Consider the following 17,710-nt stretch of genomic DNA (forward strand, 5'->3'; position numbering starts at 1 on the left):
ACTTGGTTTTATGGACTTTACAACAGGATCATACAGGTTAGGAACATTGATTAGTGGGTAGTTGTCTAAGCTGTTATTAATAATTATCTCCCGCAATTTTCATGTGGGTCTACATGTACTTGTCTGAGGAACTCAGTCTGCTCAACCATTATTTATTCTTCTTTAAACTTTCAAACATTTCTTGACCTGACTCTGAATAATTAATTTGAATTCTTAGGAGAGGTTTTACAGTTTCAATGGTCAATTACTTTTCAGATCCCTCAAAATGGATAATCAACAAAACAATCTCACTTCCCTAGAAGTGAAAGGACCAATATTTTTGTTTTCTTGTGATGAATACTTTTAGGAACATCCAACCATTCCTGATAATGTTTAACTACTGTTCTCACTGAGAAATAAAGAAAGATGAGACACACTATGATATAGAAGGAAGAGGGATTTTTAAAAGACTTCATGCTTTTTTCAGATAATCCTATTCAGGGCGCTTTCCCCCCTATTGAATTAGAATAAACAATAGATGGTCTCAAGATTTGCCTCTACTGTCCTTAGCAATTGTCTCCTGAAATTTCATTTCTAGGAACTACAAAATTTCAGAAGTTTTTCTTTCTTCTAAACCCTACTGTAACTTTGTAAGTTTTGCTTCTCCAGAGTCAGTATTTATACTTTGAGCAGATGTGCCAGCAATCTCAGTAGCATGTTCTTTATGGCTTATAACTATGACGATATTTATGTAATCACTCAGTTAACTACCACAGTAGAATGTAAAGTTCAGGGGCTTTCACATTAACTGTAGTGTTTTCATAAAAAAATTTTAGTAATGATAGGAACAACTTTTTGTTTGAATTTAGAGAAATCTTTCTAAGAGATAAAGTTTCACTCGATACCACTGGCTAATTTTTTTTTCCTAATTAATTATTTATTTTTTGGCTGCGTCGGGTCTTAGTTGCAGCACACGGGATCTTTCATTGCAGCGCGTGGGCTTCTCTCTAGTTGTGGCGCGCAGGCTTAGTTGCCCTGCGGCATGTGGGATCCTAGTTCCCCAACCAGGGACCAAACCTGCATCGGCTGCATTGCAAGGCGGATTCTTAACCGCTGGACCACCAGGGAAGTCTCTCGCTGGCTAATTCTTAAGAGTCTTTGGGGGACTTCACTGGTGGTCCAGTGGTTAAGATTCCCCGCTTCCACTGCAGGGGGCGTGGGTTCAACCCCAGGGAAGTTCTGCATACCTCGAGGTGTGGCCAAAAAAAGAAGAAAAAAAAAATTGAGGCTTTGGAAGAAAACTCTTCTACAATTGTTCCACTTTTTGTTAGTGCTGATAAAATATTGGTTTTAAATATGTGAAAATTGATGTTTAGTACAATCTGAAATCATGGCTGTGTTAGGTAATGGGGTGATCCACTTAAATGACAACTGTTTATTTGACTATAAAAGTACTCTTCCATTTTAATAGAATAATTTCATGAAAATTTTCTTCACAGACATAATAGAAGCTGAAGAACGGGTAGGGAACTGATGGTTCTTTGGCTGTGTTTGTGAAGTCAGATTTCCCACTGTAAAAAACATTCATGCCACTTTTCCACTGAGTATAGATGGTACAAGGTCAACATTTTTAAAACTACGTCTTCTTCTCATGCCTTTTGCACTCATTTTGACACTGAAACAAAAAACTGCATTTAAATATTTCCTTGAAGGTTTCCCCAAACTCTTCAAACAGCCTGGAATGGTTGACAAAGTTAGCCCAACTGATTCAAGCACAGCTCACCACGGACAGCCATGGAGCATTCCCCTGGGGGCCCAGGCCTTCAGCTGGTGAGGAGTTGCCCAGTGCTTCCCAGCCTCCCACTGGACTTTGCCCCTTGGCACTCCAGCTCCTGGTGCTGCATTTTCCCTCTCAGGTCCAGTCCTCCTCTTACCCTTTGGTCTCCTTGAATGATCTCAGCTACCTCAGGCCTGGCGCTCACCGGGCTCACCGAACTTGGCCTTGCCACCAGCTCTTTCTGTACTAGCTGCATCCTGCAGGGGTCCTGCTCTGGCCTGGCCCCAGGATGGACCCCTGGACTTCCTGGCCACTCCTCACCACGGTAGAGTCATGCCCCATGTTACAGGGATAGGGATGAGGTGACTGTCAGGTCCCGAGGCCTGCCTTTCCGGGTGTGTCATGTTACCCCTCAACCCCCCACCATGCATGCGTCCCTGCCGAGGACAGGCTTTGACATCCACTTCCTGATTACCGAGCATCCTGTTGGACTTCCTGATGGATGTGCCCCATCCATCCATGTTACGGCGTGATCTGATACACCTCACCACCTGCATTCAACAGACCTCCCTTTGCCCTGTTTACCAAAGGGCCTTTCCACCTCCACAGACCACCCTCTCCCTGATTTCCAATTGAGGCTGCAGTGTCACATAATTATAAACTTCCTTGAGTGCTTTCTGTGTGCTGACACTGCACTGTTTCCCGTGGATTAGATCCTTAAGCCTAGTTACAGTCCTGTGAGGTAGACAGTATGTTCAGCCCATTTCACAGCTGAGGGAACTGAAGCTTCCAGAGTCCCTGTCACTGGGCAAGAGTCACCGCAGCTTTCCAATTCATTCCTGGCAGCCAAACTGAATGACTCATGTGGCCCTATGCTAACTCATCATCCAGTTAACAGGTAACCTGTCAATTCACCTCCCTCTATCCAGAACATTCCATTCCTTGATCACTAGAGCTTTCATCCCTACTGCCTCCGAGACTAACTCATAATGCCAGCTGCCTGTTAATATCTAGCAAGGCTTCTCCTTGCCCTGGTAGGACACAGTGCCTGTCAGCTTTAAGGGAGGCCAAAGGGATACCCTACAACGAGGGCAAAAGGGAAATATGGCATGGGCCAACAGACATTGGGCTCCAAGCGGACAATCAGAGAAAACAACCCAAGACTCTCCTCCCTCCCACTGCTTCAGCTGTCCCTGCTGAAAAGCTGAAGCCCACTTTCTCCACCCGTGCAGGCTCACAGGCTTCCTCAGCCCCGTGGAATTCCACTGTCGGTGGCCCCTCTCTAGGCACCCCACGGCATCTTCTACCACTCCCTGCCTCAGCTGGCTCATTGAGAGCCTGCCCCATTTCCTCCCCGTATGAGTTTCCTATCACTGCTGTAACAAATGACCGCAAACTTAGTGACTTAAAAAAATACCCATTTATCATCTCAAAGTTTGGAAGGTTAGAAGTCCAGACATCAAGGTGTTGGCTGCGTTCCTTCAGGAGCCTCTAGGGGAGAATACATTTCCTTGCCTTTTCCAGCTACAGGCTGCCTGCATTCTTTAGCTCATGGCCCCTCCCTCCATCTTCAAAACCTTCAGCGTAGCATCTTCCAATCTTTCTCTCAATGTCTCTCTCTCTTTCTCACCTCTGCTTCCATCATCACATCACCTTCTCTAGCTCTGACCCTCTTGCCTCCCTCTTAGAAGGAACCTTGTGATCACACTGGGTCCAGCTGGATAATCCTGGCTGATTTCCCCATCGTGAGATCCTGAACTTGGTCACATGTGTAAAGTCCTTTTTGCCACATAAGGTGACATAGTCACAGGTTCTGGGGATTACCATACCTCCCACCACAACAGCCTGCCCACTAGAGATGGGAAGCAGGAGGACACGGGGGAGGAAGTACTGGGTTGTGGCAGAGACCTTGGCTAGCTCTAGTTAATATGTACTGTGGGAAGAGGAGGTGGATCAGAAGCACCAGAGGAAACCTGATTTTCTTCTCAGGAAAAGGCAAAGGTCTTTCCTTAGACAAATTTGGAGAAGCTCAATTCTTCCTTGCCCTACCCAGCTGCCTAGTGGGGAGATGGCAGAGGGATGGGGCTGCCCATAAACCAGGTCATCTTAGCACACCCCATAAGATGGATGGCCAGAAAGGAAAGCCACCACTTCCACACACATACCTTCTCTTGCCCTGTCCATGTCCTGCCCCCTGGCCTTGCCCCTGTTCTATCTCTGCTTCTAACCTGGAGACTTGCCTGCTCACCTTACTTTCCCATCCTTGGCCCCAATGGTTTTTGAACCAGGCCCACCCTCTGGCTCTTCCTACTTCAGAAGAAATGTGTCTACCATCCTTGGTCCCCTGAATGCCAATCACTGTACCTCAAGGAGGAGGACATTGCTCAGGGAACTCTTCCGTCGCCCACAGGCATTCTGACCAGGATGTGCTGCACACACAATCTTCCCTCAACAGAACACGGGTCACTGTGAGCTCAACTTTGTAAATAATTGTGAGGTGGCGTTTTTTTTTTTTTTTTTTTTTTTTTCCAGCCCCACGATCTCAAACAATGCTTAATGATTCGGTTCATGTAGCTATAATTCATCAAGATCCTGGAATTTAGGGGGAAATGATGATTTGCAGTGACATGCAGATAGACTATTTAAAATGCTCAACATCTGGAAAACAACCGTATGAATGGTGTGGCCGCAACAGATACCAGAGAAGTGGGAATTTTAAGAACCATACTGAGGGTTTCTGGGTCCTAAGAACAGCAAAATGAAGTCCTTGTAGATTATATAGCAAACTGTTTTTATTTTTCAAACCTTCTTTATTATAAACTAAAACACAGACACAAGCAAAGCAAATGTATGACAATGAATTATTTTAAGCCGAACATCCTTTTAACTACCACCTAGGTCAAGAAATAGAGCTTTGCCAGGTACCCTAGAAACCACTTCATGTTTCCCATCCCAATCATAGCCCCCTCCCTTGCCCAGAAGTAACCATGATCCTGACTTTTATGTTAGTCACAAAAAAACAAGTGTTTTATCAACCGATTTTGCATCCCTACAGTAAGTTTAGCTTGTCTTTTAAAAAACATTTTTTATTGGAGTATAGTTGATTTACAATCTTGTGTTGGTTTCAGGTGTACCGCAAAGTGATTCAGTTATATATATAATCATTCTTTTTCAGATTCTTTACACATAGGTTATTACAGAATATTGAGTAGAGTTCTCTGTGCCATACAGTAGGTCCTTGTTGGTTATCTATCTTATATATAGGAGCGTATGTATGTTAATCTCAAGTTCCTAATTTATCCCTCCCCCCATGTTTCCCCTTTGGTAACCATAAGTTTGCTTTCAAAGTCTGTGAGTCTGTTTCTGTTTTGTAAATAAGTTCATGTGGCATTTTTTAGATTCCACATATAAGTGATATCACATGATATTTCTTTCTCTGACTTACTTCACTCTGTATGACAGACTCTAGGTCTATCCACCTCATTACAAATAACTCAATTTCGTTTCTTTCTTATGGCTGAGTAATATTCCATTGTATATATGTGCCACATCTTCTTTATCCATTCATCTGTCGATGGATGTTTAGGTTGCTTCCATGTCTTGGCTATTGTAAATAGTGCTGCAATGAACATTGGGGTGCATACAGCTTTTTGAATTATGGTTTGCTCCGGATATATGCCCAGGAGTGGGATTGCTGTGTCATGTGGTAGTTCTATTTTTAGTTTTTTAAGGAACTTCCATGCTATTCTCCATAGTGGTTGTAACAGTTTACATCCCCACAAAAATATGGAATGCTTCATGAATTTGTGCGTCATCCTTGTGTAGGGGCCATGCTAATCTTCTTGGTATCGTTCCAATTTTATTTTATTTTTTTTATTTCTTATTTTTTATTTTTTTATTTATGTTTTAATAAATTTACTTATTCGTTTATTTATTTAGGCTGTGTTGAGTCTTCGTTGCTGCGTGCTGGTTTTCTCTAGTTGCAACGAGGGGGGCTACTCTTCATTGTGGTGCGCGGGCTTCTCATTGCGGTGGCTTCTCTTGTTGCAGACAACGGGCTCTAGGTGCACGGGCTTCAGTAGCCGTGGTTCGCGGGCTCTAGAGCTCAGGCTCAGTAGTTGTGGCACACGGGCTTAGTTGCTCCGCGGCATGTGGGATCTTCCCGGACCAGGGCTGGAACCCGGGTCCCCTGCATTGGCAGGTGGATTCTTAACCACTGTACCACCAGGGAAGTCCCCCATCCCTTTCTTTTCTTTACAGTTTATCTGTTGAAGGGCCTGAACCATTTTGTCCTGTAGGGTTTCCATTATTCTGGAAGTTGCCCATTCATATTCATGGCCCATTCCTCTGCCCTCTATCAGAGGAGACTTGGTCTGTGAAAAGGAGAAGTGGCAGACATGACCACCTTAACCGGCTCATCCATGGTCTTTTCCCAGAGATCTTGTGAGGGGGACTGGTGCATACTTAGCTCTCCGTGGTTGTGGTGACTCCTGTTTCCTCAGCCTGGTCTACTGGGCTCTGAGCAAGCCCAGCTGTCCTCATGAAACTCCCTCCTGGTGCCCCCCACCCCATCCCAGGGCCAAGGGACCTCGCACACAGCCACAGTGCCTGGGCTTCATTCCCAGCTCTGGCTGGCTCCAGTGAGGTTGTGCGGGAAGCACCCAGCCCTCTCCACAAAAGCTGCTGTAGAGCCTGCCTGGGATGGGGCTTGTCTTCCCATAAAATGGCCTTGCGGTGGGTCAGGCAATCTCTGCCCGCGGTAATGCATCTGGCAAGTGGCTTCAAAAGTGAGCCTGTATGGGGGACAGGGGGCAAGATAGGGGTAGGAGATTAAGAGATGCAAACTACTATGTATAAAATAAATAAGCAATGAGGATATATAGTACAGCACAGGGAAATTTGGCCATTATTTTGTAATAACTTTAAATGGAGTGTAATCTATAAAAATATTGAATCAATACAAAAAAGTGAGAGTGTATCCTGTGTAGGCCTACAACATGGGCTGGGCTGCCCCAGGAGGCAATGGGAGGTCCTAATCCAATATTGCCCTGCAACCTGGGTAAGAGGGCCCGGCCCTGGGCTCCATGCTTTGGAGGGTGCCACATACCACAAGAACATACAGGATACATACGGTAGAGAGTACGTGGGCATCTCCGCCTTGGAATCCAGTGGTCAGTGCTGGCAGAGCCCTGAGCCCGGAGCTGGTGTGACTCACAACTGTTCAGGCCCCAGGGAAATACTTCTGCGCAGCGGCTTACACTGTGTTTTCAAAATAAAAGGCGACTATTTCTGGATGCTGTGAAGGTCTGTGGGCTGTGCCTCCCCTGATCTTGGAGAGGCCACTGCTTCAGAGGGCCGGGAGAATTTGAGCTGCAGAAAGTTGAGGTGAAAGAAAAGACAAATTGATTTGTCAGACCCTTCCTTCCAGAGAGCATGAATGCAAGAGATTCACACATAATCAAGTATAATTTCCCATTAACGCTGCACGTCCGCATTCTTGTTTGCCTTTGTGGTTCCAGAGGTACCACATGGTGGCTAGGAGCACCATGAGACATTAAAAAATTCGTATTACTCTTTTTTGTTAAAAAATAAATTTATTTATTTATTTTTGGCTGCATTGGGTCTTCGTTGCTGCGTGTGGGCTTTCTCTAGTTGTGGCGAGCAGGGGCTACTCTTCGTTGCGGTGCGTGGGCTTCTCATTGCAGTAGCTTCTCTCTGTTGCAGAGCATAGGCTCTAGGCTTCGGTAGTTGTGGCTTGCGGGCTCAGTAGTGGCTCGCAGGCTCTAGAGCGCAGGCTCAATAGTTGTGGCGCACGGGCTTAGTTGCTCCACGTCATGTGGGATCTTCCCGGACCAGGGCTCGAACCCGTCTCCCCTGCATCAGCAGGCGGATTCGTAACCACTGCACCACCAGGGAAGCCCCATATTACTCTTAAATCTATAATATGCATGGTACCTACACACACACACTTGTAATGTGCAGGAAACCTGATGTCAGCTCTCTACTATGGAGCCCGAAATGGGCACTGAACACTAATAATGCAAAAAGTTATGTATTTATAAAAACAGTTACCAAGATTTAATTAAACTTTCAAATTAATAAAATTTCAGTACGATTTGAATAATTTTGACTTTAAATTCTGATGTATACATTTTAAGTAGACATGTGCTATGGGGGCCTGTGTCTGTCTTCTTTTTTTTTTTTTAAATACATATTTATTTTTTTGGCTGTGCCGGGTCTTAGTTGTGGCATGCATGTGGAATCTAGTTCCCTTACCAGGGATTGAACCTGGGCCCCCTGCATTGGGAGCACAGAGTCTTACCCACTGGACCACCAGGGAAGTCCCAACTGTCTTCTTACCTCAGGGCCAGACCTTGTCCTGGCCCCAGGCTCCCAGGCAGCTCAGAGTAATGTCCCAGAAGCCCTGCTAACTGCAAACTGCTTTCTTTAAAGCTCAAGACCTGAGCCATTCTCCTTTTTTTGAAAAAAAGAAAAGAAAAGAAAATTTATTTATTTATTTATTTTAAATTTATTTGGCTGTGTTGGGTCTTAGTTGCGGCACGCGAGATCTTCCCTAGTTGTGGCATGCGGGCTTAGTTGTCCCATGGCATGTGGGATCTTAGTTCCCTGACCAGGGATTGAACCCACGTACCCTGCATTGGAAGGTGGATTCTTAACCACTGGACCACCCACGTACCCTGCATTGGAAGGTGGATTCTTAACCACTGGACCACCATGTACCCTGCATTGAAAGGTGGATTCTTAACCACTGGACCACCCATTCTCCTCTGAGGATGCTACAGTTTCCTCCCTTTCCCCTTTTTGCCTCTATCTCTAACATTTCTATTATAACCACAGATTAGTTGATTAATTATAATCCTAAAACCCTTCAACTGTTTTGTGGTAGTAGTAAGATGTCAGGATTTCTTCTCTTCAAAACTTTTCTGCTGCTTCCAAATTCTCCACTTTTCTAAATTTTCAAGTTTTCCAAATGACGTTTGTCATCTGAAAAAAAATTATAAAGAAAAAAAAAAGACACACTTCCGTTGTTGAGAAGGATGTAACTCTTTTTGATCAGGAATCTGATTCCAATAGACTTTCAGAGAATTGATTCAGTCATTCAGTGACTATTGGCTAGTGTCTACTATGTGCCAGGCACCATTCTGGAAGCTGGGGAGAGAAGAGCAAAGCTTTATTCTTTGGGGAAAAAAAACAAAACAAAACCACAGGATGAAGCCAAATGGATGATGGTTGAGAATGAGGAAAGTCAGGAACAGGTGACAACTCTGAATTGTTTTGGGATTAGTTTATTTTGTCCTCCAACTAAGTCTTCCGACCTATGAAATGATTTCAATATTCTGTACACAAGTTTATGCAACAAACCCTATTTTATTGTATTGTATTGTATTGTATTTTCTTCTAGTTTTATTGAGATATGTTGACATACAGCACTGGATAAGTTTAAGGTGTACAACATGATGATTTGACTTATATACTTCATGAAATGATTACCACGATAAGTTTAGTGAACATCTATCATCTCATATAGATACAAATTAAAAGAAAAAGAAAAAAATATTTTTTCCTTGTGATGAGAACTCTTTGGATTTCCTCTCTTAATAACTTTCATATATAACATATATTATATATGATGCATAATATATAGCATATATATAACACATTATATATAATATAATGTTAATTATATTAATCATGTTGTACATTACATCCCTAGTACTTACTTATAACTGGAAGTGTGCACCTTTTGACCACCATCATCCAATTCTCCCTCCCCCCAACCCCACCTCTGGTAACCACAAATCTGATCATTTTTTCTATGAGTTTGTTTGGTTTTGAAATGTAATTGACCTACAACACTATGTTAGTTCCTGGTACACAACACAGTGATTCGATATTTCTACGCGTTACAAAACGATCATCATGATAAGTCTATGTTTACCATCTGTCACTATGCAAAGATATTACATAGTTGTTGACTACATTCCCCATGCTGTACATTTCATACCTGTGACTCATCTATTAATAAACCCTTTTAAAATGGATAATTAGTTATTATTCCAATGAAATGGAATAAATTTTATAGGTTAAATATATTCATTTACACGTTTCTTAATTCTCTAGGGTAGAGCAGTTGCCCACTCACTCCTTTGAAAGATAAGACAGACATAGACAGCCACCCAGGGGATTCACAGGAAAGCTGGGACCAGAATTTGGGGAGACAGAATTGAGTCACTGATTAACTAAGGTGCTCTGCTGAGTTACCTGGAACAATTCCTCTAACCTTTTGAGGAGATTCTGCTAAGTTGTCTTTAGTGTTCCGCCTTATCTTAAGCCCCTCACTTCCCCTTTGTCTACTGACTTCCTGGGGTTAAGCCTGCAGTCTGCAAACCTGAGGTCTGATTCTGCCACAGATCTCTATTTTCGGCTCCCTCAGCTAACTACTCTTCTCAACAACTCTGCTTTTCTCCTTGTGACATCACATAAGTCCTAGGAGTTGTCCTTCCCAGTCACTGAAGGGCTGTGCTATCTGTGGGAATATAAAGGTATGAGTATGCTTTGGCCCCAAATTTTATCTGACCGGTAGACATGAATGATAGATGTATTTGTATCCCAGACTTCTCCTTGGAGTTTCAGCTTAAATCTCCAATCGCCCATTAGCCATTTCACTGACTTCCAAGGGCTGAGCCGCCTCACATGTCTCAAACTGGCCTCATCACTTTCCCATCTACGTTATTTTTTTCCTCACGTGTTCTCTTAACTGATGGCAACTCCATCTAACTAACCTAGCGAGCTCTAAAATGGAATCATTTTTGAGATTTTTTTTTGTGATGTACGAATGCTTATGTTTAAAAATTCATGGAAAAAAGCCTTAGTGAGAATGCATAATAATGAAAATCAACCTCTTTCATGGAGTCATGGGGTAGAAGACCAGTAGCCGCCTCCCCAGGTGAGAAGTCTACTGCAGATTTTGCATTGGTCGAAGATCTCAGCTTCTTGCTCAAAGAAATAGCAGGGACAGTTCTTTTTTGTGTGTTTGTTTTTATTTTTATTGAAGTATAGTTGATTTAGAATGTTGTGTTAATTTCTGCTGTACAGCAAAGTGATTCTGTTATACATATATATATTCTTTTTCATATTTCTTTCCATTATGGCTTATCACAGGACATTGAATATAGTCTTCTTTTTAAATTGAAGTATAGTTGATTTACAATGTTGTGTTAGTTTCTAGTGTACAGCAAAGTGATTCAGTTATATATATATATTTATATATATATATATTCTTTTTTCAGATTCTTTTCCATTATGGTTTATTACAAGATATTGAATGTAGTTCCCTGTGCTATACTATACTTATACTTTATTTTCTATCTATTTTATATAGAGTAGTGTGTATACGCTAATCCCAGGCTCCTAATTTATCCCTCCCCTCCCCTTTCCCCTTTGGTAACCATAAGTTTGGTTTCTATGTCTGTGAGTCTATTTCTGTTTTGTAAATAAGTTCATTTGTAGCATTTTTTAGATTCCACGTGTAAGCAACATCATATGATATTTGTCTTTGACTTGCTTCACTTAGGATGATAATCTCCAGGTCCATCCATGTTGCTGCAAATGGCATTATTTCATTCTTTTTTCTGGCTGAGTAGTATTCCATTGTATATATGTACCACATCTTCTTTATTTGTTCATCTGTTGATGGACATTTAGGTTGCTTCCATGTCTTGGCTGTTGTAAATAGTGCTGCTATGGACATTGGGGTGAATGTATCTTTTTGCATTAGAGCTTTCTCTGGATATATGCCCAGGAGTGGAATTGCTGGTTTTTAGTTTTTAAGGAACCACCAGACTGTTTTCTATAATGGCTGCACCAATTTACATTCCCACCAACAGTGTAGGGAACTTCCCTTTTCTCCACACTGGAATAGCAGGGAGGGTTCTATAATGCCCCCAGCATGGGGGCGGGGGCCCTGGGGTGATGGGGCACACCATGATGACGCCGGGAACTTGACAACTGCTGAAAAAGGCAGGCAGAGTGGGGACAGTCTGCTGGAAGGGCAAAGTTCAGTTCTGGCCTCATGCCTCTTCCTGGCCAGCTGCCAAGCCTCTAGCCTTGGCATTTGAAACTTGAATATTTTGTAAACTGACCCCAAATTGAAGAGAGAAGTTTACTTCCATTGGAAGGGGGAAATGGCATCCCTGGTGTTAGGGACTGTAGAAGGAGCAGCTTCTTCTCTGTCACTACCTGGTGGAGGGAAGGAAACAGGGAAGGCCTCAGTGAGGGGCTTTCTTATTACCTAGCTTCAGGCTAGCTGTTGCCTGGTTGACATTTCACTTAGCTGTGATGGAACTTCCTACAAAAGCATGGTTGTCTCCTTATGTTAGTAGAACTGGAGGAAAGCCTGTCAAGCTTACTCTTGCCAAGGGTCTGGATGATTACTTCCTTCTTGAATTTATTTTGATCTGATCAGGTTCCCAGAGCCAGTACCATCCTTAGATCTGGGCTAGAGGGACCCCTGCCTCTGAAATGTGCTCCACATTTCAGAGAGCCATACAGGTCATAAAAACACACTTATTAACAAGCACATGGGCACCTCTTGGCTTAGGATCAGCTAGTCGGCATTGGCACAGTCTGGCCTGTGACCTTGAACATCCACTCCCATTACTCACTGGTGTTCTGGCATCTTGTGTCCTTCAAACCAAACGTGACCAGAGCCACATGCTGTGGAGACTTGTGGGTTGGGCTGCTGAGGACGCCAGAGGTGGAGAGCATTTCAGAGTGGTTAGAGGGACTGAAGTGCTTGGTAAGAGAAAAGACATCATCACTGAATATCACACAAATATAAGCGATTGCCCCAGTGGTTCCAAGTGTCCATATTCTTGCTTCTCTTAGAATCCCAATTCATGGTTCTGGAGGTACTCACAGAATTAAGGTGATTTTCACAACATCGCAACTGAGGAACATTGGCAAAATATTGAACAATATTTTAAAACATATAAACAATATTTTAAAACATAATATAAAAAATTTATATTACTCTTAATTTGGTATATATGTAGGTCTCAACCTAATGTGTGAAATGTGATACCAGATTTTTTTATATTGTTTTACTGTTATAAAATATTTAATAAGAATTAAATTTTCAAAAACTTAAAATGTCATCTTTATTTAAATAATTCAGATAAAAATTTGATGTCTGTTGGTTATATTTCCCATTTAATTAAAAATGTTTTTATTATGGTAAAATGCACATAACATAAAATTTACCACCTTAACTATTTTTAAGTGTACGGTTGAGCAGTATTAAATATATTTATTTTGTTTTGCAATCATCATCGCTATCCCTCTCCAGAATTCCTTTCATCTTGCAAAATTGAAACTCTGTACCCATTAAACACTAACTCCCCATTCCCCGACCCCCCAGCCCTTGGCAACCACTGCCATTTAACTTTTTTTTTTTTCAATTTTATTTATTTTTGGCTGCGTTAGGTCTTCGTTGCTGCGCGTGGGCTTTCTCTAGTTGCAGCGAGCGGGAGCTACTCTTCGTTGCGGTTCACGGGCTTCTCATTGCGGTGGCTTCTCTTGTTGCGGAGCAAGGGCTCTAGGTGCGCGGGCTTCAGTAGTTGTGGCATGTGGGCTCAGTAGTTGTGGCGCATGGGCTTAGCTGCTCCGTGGCATGTGGGATCTTCCTGGACCAGGGCTCGAACCCGTGTCCCCTGCATTGGCAGGTGGATTCTTAACCACCGCACCACCAGGGAAGTCCTGCCATTTAACTTTAATACACAATTTTTAATATTTTATAAGAAAAATGTTTTTGAAACATATGAAAATGTTTTAATATTTTGATTTTTGCTACCTACCTTAATTTAAAAATTTGATGTAAATATATTAAAAATGTATACAATTTTAATGCAGTTACATCTTGTGAGATAATAGAAAACATATATTGGTCTCTGTCCCTGGTTTCTGGCACAAGCTCCCCAAACCCTTGTAATTTCCTAACTGATAAGAGCACCAGGAGCATCTTTTGTTCTAATATTTGATCTTTGGCCCCAGTTCCTGACACAGAGCTCTTAAGTCCCTTGGAATTTCCTGGGTGACAGCAGTGTCTTTTGTTCTAATGAGGTGGCTCTTGGTGGGGTCCTGAATGGGGGCTGGATCACCAGAAAGACCAAGCCATGATTAGAAGCTTGGAATTTTCAGTCTCATCCCCCATTCTCCAAAGAGGGGAGAGGGGTTGGAAATGGAGTTAATGATCAACCATGCCTATGTGAGGAAACCTTCATAAAAGTACCGCAAGTATCAGGTTTGGAGAGCTTCCGGGTTGGTGAACATGTGGAGATTTGGGGAGAGTGACTCACCCAGGGAGGGCTGGAAGTTCCAACCCTCTTCCCACATACTTTCCTCTACACATCTCTTCCATCTGCCAGTTCATCTGTATCTTTTATCATATCCTTTTATAATAAATTGGTAAACAGTATGTAAACTGTTTCTCTGAGTTCTGTCTGTCACCCTAGCAAGTTAATCAAACACGCGGAAGGGGTCATGGGAACTTCCGATTTACAGCTGGATGGTCAGAAGTACAGGTAATAGTCTGGGCTTGCAATTGGCGTCTGAAGTGAGGGTGGGGCAGTCTTGTGGGACTGAGTCTTTAACTTGTGGAATCTAATTCTGTCTCCAGGTAGATAGTGTCAGAATTGAATTGTAGGACACCCAGCTGGTGTTGCAGAGAATTGCTTAGTGGGGAAACCCACACATATCTGGTGTCAGAAGTGTTGTGAGTGTGGTCATAGTGTGGGTGTCAGAGATACATAGGAGGGAGACTGAATTTTTTCGAACACACATCTTCTGTTTAAAATTCTTTAGATAATTACTATCAACAGAACACAAGTTATGTGAAATTTTTAATTATAGTAGCATAATTTGTGACTTTGTAAACTCAGGCAATAAAATAAAAATTAAGCAATATATATATGCTAATGTATGAATTATGTATGTCTTTATTTTATTAATCCTCCAAACTCACAAAATACAGACACACACAAACATAACGGACTTCAGTAGCCTTTGATGTTTTACTGAATTTCAGTCATACAAAAAATATCATAGGCGCGCGGGCAGCGGCGGCGGCGGCGGCGGCGGTGGCGGCCCAAGATGGCGGGGCTGGGAGGGGGTGGCGGGAGTGGGCTGGGCGACGGGGGCGGCCCGGGTCGCGGGCCCCCCAGCCCTCGCCCCGCTGGCCCGACGCCCCGCGGGCACGGCCGCCAGCCCACCGCCGCCGCGCAGCCGCTGGAGCCGGGTCCCGGACCGCCCGCGCGGGCAGGGGGCGGTGGAGCCGCCCGCTGGGTCCGGCTGAACGTGGGCGGCACCTACTTCGGGACCACCAGGTCGACCCTAGGCCGGGAGCCCAAGTCTTTTCTCTGCCGCCTCTGCTGCCAGGAGGACCCGGAGCTGGACTCAGACAAGGACGAGACAGGGGCCTATCTGATTGACAGGGACACTACCTACTTTGGTCCTACCCTGAACTACCTCCGCCCTAGGAAGCTCATCATTACGAAGGAGTTGGCAGAAGAAGGTGTGGCTCGTTGCGTCTCTCGTGCGAGTTGTTAAGGAAAGGGTACGGGACAACGAGAACATAACTTCACAGGGCCCCGTGAAGCACGTGTACAGAGTCCTGCAGTGCCAAGACGAGGAGCTCACGCAGATGGTGTCCACTATGTCTGACGGTTGAGCTAGTCAGCATCGGATCTTCCTATAACTATGGAAATGAGGATCAGGCAGAATTCCTCTGTGTTGTCTCCAGAGAATTAAATAATTCTACCAATGGCATTGTCATTGAGCCGAGTGAGAAGGCAAAGATTCTTCAGGAGAGAGGATATCGGATGCAAAGTCCGGAGTCCTAACCGACGAGAGAGCAACCCAGCAGAGCACCTCTGTGAAATTAAATCTTGCTCCTGTACAGTAACCGAACTACTGCAAAGCAAAGCTGAGCCTGGCCCCCTCGGTGGAGAAGCGTTCTGGTCAAAACCAGAGGAACCCCAGCCACCCCCCCCCCCCCCAACACACACACAGGAACTGGAAGACAGAGGCTGCTTCCGCCTGCAGAATACCTTTTCAGAACCTGCTTCTGTTTTCTTAGCCAGTGTTATAACAAATCTTTACAAGAGCAGCTGTGCCGGGTTCCCAGCTGGAGCTGATCTAGGGCTAGGGGGAGGGGAAGAGGAAGGCCTAGGTCTTTGCACATATGCTGTGCTTCAAGGAAGCTGGAGCAAACGAAGAGGTTTTTCCTTGCGCTGTGCCATGTTTCCACCTGAGTGGGCCATGTCGGACGTTGGCAGCCGCTTTGTAACACCATCTTTTTTTTTTTTTTTTTTTTTTTTTTTGCGGTACGCGGGCCTCTCACTGTTGTGGCCTCTCCCGTTGCGGAGCACAGGCTCCGGACGCACAGGCTCAGCGGCCATGGCTCACGGGACCAGCCGCTCCGCGGCACGTGGGGTCTTCCCGGACCGGGGCATGAACCCGTGTCCCCTGCATCGGCAGGTGGACTCTCAACCACTGCGCCACCAGGGAAGCCCTGTAACACCATCTTTCCCTGCTCATGCACCCCAAAATAATGCAGCAGATGCAAAGGGTTCTAGCTTCAGGTTGTTGAACTGAGGTTTGGGTAGAGTTGCCAGAGTACCCCACATTCCTATGAACAAAGCCTCTTGGAGGAGGGGGAGGATAGGGTGTCCTTGGTTGTGGTTGGAGACTGGGGATCGCAGCTCTGGATTCGGGGCACCCAGCTGCTACCATGTTCAGCTTTGCGTCGTTTGTCTCCAGCAGCCTGGACCCCCCCAGATAGCTTGCTTTCTCCCCAAGAAGAGGTTTGAGGCAGGCGGCATCCTGCACCGAGTGAGACAGACAGGCGCTTTAGGTAGTTGATGTAACTGCTTCTGCAGTCTTTTCTTGCCCTGCATTGGCCCATCTTCCTTCCCTGACTTTTTGAAATGGGGCTGAGGGTAAAGGGACTTTAGACCCTCGATGGCTTGGGGTGTGGACGGCTGTTTTCTTTGAAAGTTGCCAAATATGTTATGTTGTAGTATCCAAAAGTGGTATCATTTTTGTGATCGTCTGTTGGAAATGCCTTGACCCAAAGTGCGATATTTGTGTCTCTTCTTGGTTTCTGACCTGGGCGGCGTCAGTGAGCCCCCACCCCCGCCCCACCGTACCCCATAGTGTGTGTGGGTTTGCTGGGCAGTCTGAGGACTCCCCCATCTCTGACCTAGCCCTCACCACCACTTCTTTCTGAGGAGTGCCAAGGCGTCGAGGATCAAACGCTGTTGGACCCAGAGGAGGAAAGCCCTCCTTTGGGCTGTGCCCTCAGAGCTCGTAACTGGACTCTCTAAGCTTTTGAGTCTCGATGAGCAGTCATGGAACGCAAAGGGGCCAGAGAATCCTGACTTTTCCCTGGGTGACTTTCTTAGGGTGGCAGATGGTCTGGAGGAGGGGGAGGTGCCCGTGGGGAATGCTCCATCCATTAGAGCCCCCTCAAGCCCATGGCTCCTGGGCACCTTCAAAGCTGAGGTTCTCTCTGCTCCACAGCTCAGCTGCTTACTGCGTGGGTCTGGGGTCATGGTGTTTTGGAAATGACTAGCGACTAAGCCAAATGTCGTCTGAGCTTGTGACCTGCCCCTAGCCCAGGTGGCCTAACCCTTCTCCAGGATTCGCACGTTGCCCTCATGTGTCTTTGTAGAGTAGGGTAGAAGTGTGTATCCAGGGCGTCTGCTGACACGCCGTGTCTGCGCACAAACGCGAATGTGCACGTCAGCACCTCGGAAGTCTGGCCCGAGCCCAGGATTTTTACAGTTGTAAAATGTTAGAGGAAATTCTACCTACAATAAAAACAGTCATGCCTTCAGAAAGGTGACAGATGTCCATCCTGTCATCTTTCAGGGA

The 17,710-nt window shown here is 44.7% G+C and overlaps 2 pseudogenes; one reads left to right on the plus strand and one right to left on the minus strand.

The window, feature by feature from the left end:
* Positions 1-5,536: 5,536 nt before the first annotated feature.
* Positions 5,537-5,632, minus strand: LOC116748242 (annotated as a pseudogene).
* A 9,294-nt stretch (positions 5,633-14,926) lies between these two features.
* Positions 14,927-16,116, plus strand: LOC116747513 (annotated as a pseudogene).
* The last annotated feature ends 1,594 nt before the right edge of the window (positions 16,117-17,710 follow it).

Source organism: Phocoena sinus, chromosome X (genome assembly GCF_008692025.1).
Source record: "Phocoena sinus isolate mPhoSin1 chromosome X, mPhoSin1.pri, whole genome shotgun sequence".
NCBI classification, from domain to species: domain Eukaryota; kingdom Metazoa; phylum Chordata; class Mammalia; order Artiodactyla; family Phocoenidae; genus Phocoena; species Phocoena sinus.